Source organism: Hippopotamus amphibius, chromosome 4 (assembly GCF_030028045.1).
Source record: "Hippopotamus amphibius kiboko isolate mHipAmp2 chromosome 4, mHipAmp2.hap2, whole genome shotgun sequence".
In the NCBI taxonomy this organism is placed as follows: Eukaryota; Metazoa; Chordata; class Mammalia; order Artiodactyla; family Hippopotamidae; genus Hippopotamus; species Hippopotamus amphibius.
Window position 1 is genome coordinate 109,892,193 of NC_080189.1, and position 4,438 is coordinate 109,896,630.

The window sequence follows — 4,438 nt, forward strand, 5'->3', positions numbered from 1 at the left end:
ATATTTTCCTTGATTTTGAAACATGTTTAGGAAGTCTCTGGATATTATTATTTTTTTGGTTTCCAATAACTGGAAATGAGAAAGCACCTCAATCTGTTCTGGAAACTGGACATTTTAAAATAGTTACTTAAGCCTAACATATTTCAGTCGAGTTAAACTTTGACCAACCCAGGTGACTAGTTTATAGGTCTTAAAACCTTGTGGAATACTTTGTATCAGCAGAGACCACACACCCTGAATTCCTGGACCGTGTCTGGTGTTTTCTTTCCCTAAGTATTTCTGAGGCATTCTTCTCCTTTGAAAGCTTTGGGTCTTACTCAACAACCTCTGTATCTACACGATGTTAAAGATACATAGAGAAGAGATGACATCACGGAGCTGATTTTGTTCTTTTCGGCTTGTGTTCAGCTAAAGTTGAGCAGCGGTAATGAGTCATGCTGTCTTGTGACCAGCCAGGCACTTTTCCAATCAGAGAGACTGTTAAGATCTCTGACAACAGAACCTGTCATTGTTTGAAGAGCAGATATCAACAGTGACCTGTATGCTTGGTGATCTAGGCTCCGGTGAGTAACAAAATGTGTTCCCACCCCTGCTGAATGACAGAACACCGGCGATGAGGTAGCACTTAGTAAAGCTGACTCATTTCCTCATTTGGAGATGAAAGGGATTGTCCAAGAAATGACAGTCTCCCAGGTAAGTCATGGTTCCTTCAGGTAATGTGTGGTGAGTCTTTTCAAAGCAAGGCTGACTGTAACACAGCTTTGTCAGCGATGAGGTCTATGAAAAAGCAAATTTCTTTACGAGATAATGTCAGACATGAAAAGCCAGGTCCGTTTTTATCCTTAACTGTGGGTGCATTGCTGATTTCAGATGCTACTCATAACAAAGAATTCCTGTTGCACAATCAGGTGTACAGATGATTGAAATTTTCCCATGAATTGAAATGTGGAATCAATGTCAACTTTCCCTTTTATTTTCCATCAGGCATGTTTTGCTGGTGATGCTGCAGTTGTTACCCTGGACATCTGAGTGGGACATCAGTGGCGGACATCTGTGGGGGAGGGCTGAATACCCCTCCGAATCCGTGGACAGCCCGGTTCCACGGGGCTGTGGGATTTCCAGCCAAGTCAGGTTGACTTGAACTGACTCATCTTGGGAAACCAGGAGACCTTCCCCTCCCTGACTTGCTATATTCTCCTGAGCTTTACAATCAGGATGCCTTTACAAATGCATTTCCCAAAGCCAGTTTGGAGCGTATTTATTTATTTATTATTTTATTTTATTTTTTAAGCTCTTTATTGGAGTTTAATTGCTTTATACTGTTGTGCCAATTTCTGCTGTGTAACAAAGTCAATTAGCTATATTTATACATATATCCCCATATCCCCTCCCTCCTGTGACTTGGGGCATATTTATTTTTTAAAGTACAAGAAGCCTGTTGGGGAAAAAAAATACATTAGATCAATGCAATCCTCTGAATACCACCCAAAGTTGTAACTCATTTCTTCTTAGACTAGATTTTACGAGGACTTTTTTTTTAATTGAAGTATAGTTGATTTATAATGTTTCAGGTATACTGCAAAGTGATTCAGTTATCTATCTACCTATCTATCTATCATCTATCTACCTATCATCTATCTATCTATCTATCTATCTATCTATCTATCTATCTATCTATCTATATCTATCTATCTACTTTTTCAGATTCTTTTCCGTTATAGGTTATTACAAGATGTTGAATATAGTTCCCTGTGCTGTACAGTGGGTCCTGGTTGTTTATCTGTTTTATATGTACTAATGTGTGTCTGTTAATCCCATGAGGACTTTACAGAAGTAGAATCAGGCTTCTCTAACTGGGACTTCATTCCTTTCACTCATTTATAACATGTGCCTTGCCCTCTGTCGCCCCTTTCCCTACTTGGTTTGCCCTCTTCTGAATTCTCGTGAAACTTCAGCAGTTGTGCCGTGAATTCTTTTTGTCGTTGGGAAATCAGGAATTATGAAACCTTAAACTGAGCACATTTAAAAATAACCTGGGCTTTTCTGCTGTTTGGGTAAGGCCACTGGCTTGCTTGGGGTTGCTAATGGGGTAAATGACCGTGTGTGATTGCTTCTAAAGCCAGCTTGTTTGCCCGGAGGAAAGCATTCACTGCACAGCCACTGACTACATTCCGGGACGTTAGCCAATGGCTCTGCAACAGGGTACTGCTGGGTCAGAGCCAGGCCGCCCCCACTCCTGGGAGAGTGCCTCCAAGTACCTGCACCTGGCTCAGAGGTCTGGTTGCAGGAGGTCAGGAGGGGCTCTCACGGCAAGAATTTTTATTAGTGGTTCTTTCCTCTCTTTGGTTTCCTGATAAAAGACCATTGGAATTTTTAAGTCTCTGGAAATCCATGAAACTCTACTTTTTTTAGAAGGTGCTTTCTATGCTGTGCAGTGAGATCTCCCAGTGAACTTTGGTCTAAATACTATGTTGCAGGGTGGTGGTGACGGTGGTGGTGGTGGTGGTGTGTGTGTGCCAGGGGGGAGTTTCAAATGCTTCAGGGCCCAGAATAGACTTGTCACTTTGTGATTCTCTCCTTCCTTGTGGACCAGTCACAATGCTATGGTTGCGTATTTGGAATCCAAGAATCTGCAAAGGCAGGTCATTGGTCCCCAGGAAGGATGGCATTGAGCACAGCAGGTGGCACACTGCACCTCCCGACCTCCCGACCCCTCTTTTATCTGTTTTACAAATGGGACAACTCTGCTTTGATCTGCTTTCGTGTAAGAGTTCATTGGAGCCCAAGGAGTGAAAGGTTGTTTAGGAGGGGATGTCAAAGCCGAGTCCAGAAGGAGGTTGGTGCCACCGCTGGTGATCGCTCAGAAGAGAAGCCGGGTGGGGGCGCAGGGATGTGCGCGAGCTGCCGGCCCAGGTGGGTCCTCCTCTGGGTTCTCAGGGGCTTGTCCGCAGCAGCCTTGAATGCATAGTCCTGGAGCCCAGATACCCAGCGCCTGTGTTTGGGGAGGGGCCTCTTAGGAGGTGATAAAGGTTAAACGAGGTCATCAGAGTGGCTCTCTCATCCAACAGGGTAGAGCCCTCAGGAGGAGACGGCAGAGAACTTCGCCAGCACCACTACCCCCATTCTGTGTCTGTCTCTCTCTCTCTCTCCCTACTGTCTCTCTCCCCTCCTTGTGAGGACACAGCGAGAAGGCAGCCGCCTGCAAGCCTGGAAGAGAGCTCTCACCAGCACCTGGCCATGCCTCTGGACTCCAGAACTGAGAGACAGAAAGCCCTGTGGTTTCAGCCGGCTGGGCTGCAGGGCTTGGTTAGGACAGCCCGAGCTGACACAGACGGGGCCTCCTCAGCCGCCTGCCCGCGGAGGGGCCTCTCCTTCCACGGCTCCCGCCCCTGCTTGGGGTGCTCTGGCTTTGCTCACAGCCTATGTGTCCCCACCTCCCGCCTAGACTAGAAGCTTCATCCCGAGGATGCCAGTAACAGGCCCTGTCGCAATTTGCCCCCCGCCCCGGGCACTAGCCACACAGGCTTCTCACACCATAAAGTGCAGAATTTGTTGATTGATTAGCGAGTCTGAGAGGTGATGAGCCAAGTTGCACCTGACCTGTTGAAATAGCCTGTTGTCCCTTTGGCTCCGGAACTGGCACAGCGACGCCAGGGTAGTCGTGCACAAAATTTCTGGCTGTTTGGCGCCACGAGCGTGTTTATTTCCTCCTGGAAACTTCCAGATGCAGAGAAGTTTGGATCTGAAAGTTCCCTCAGCACCGACCATGGCCTTTGTCTTGCATGTGAACAAAATGGGACCCCGGACCCCACATTCCACAAAACTCACTGTAATTTTCTTTGCTTGGAGACCATTTCATCAATAATATTAAAATCCCATTAAATTATCTGATCCTAGACCAGGGCGCGTCATACTGTTTTCTTTCTTTGTAATTATTTAATCTCTTTTTAGTAGAAAAGAGGAAAAATCCCTTGAACCACAAATGATCTCTTTCTTCTCTAACAGTGTCCCTTTTTTCCACTCAGGGTGAAATAAACTTGAAAGGAGCTGAACTCTCCACTCCGGGCCACACGATTTAATGTGATGCAGAATTTTCAATTAATGGCAGTATCTTGGACTTGATCAGATAATCAAGCCACAAGGACTGAAGCTACAAGGCTTAACACTTTCTAATTGTTTTTTACAGAAAGGCTTTGTGTGTCAAAAAATAATCCAGAAGGATTTTTCATTTGCATTTCTAACCTAATATGACTCGGTGCTTAATTTAATGTGTTTGATCTACGTCGTGGAATTATGAGTTGTCTTTCTATTAAATTTGCAGAAATCAGTTTTAGTTCAGACTGTGTTTGGGGGACATTTTGCTTCATCAACACTAACGTTCACAAATATATTATCCATGATGTTATCTGTTCGATTTGAACTTTGCAAATTGAAAAAG

At 44.9% G+C, this 4,438-nt stretch overlaps 1 long non-coding RNA gene across 1 annotated transcript; it reads left to right on the forward strand.

Moving 5' to 3' along the window:
• Nucleotides 1-429: 429 nt before the first annotated feature.
• On the forward strand, nt 430-4,213 carry LOC130852290 (uncharacterized). The gene is made up of 3 exons (XR_009053324.1): nt 430-563; nt 985-1,131; nt 4,026-4,213. It is a non-coding gene; the product is annotated as an uncharacterized LOC130852290 (long non-coding RNA).
• Nucleotides 4,214-4,438: the final 225 nt, after the last annotated feature.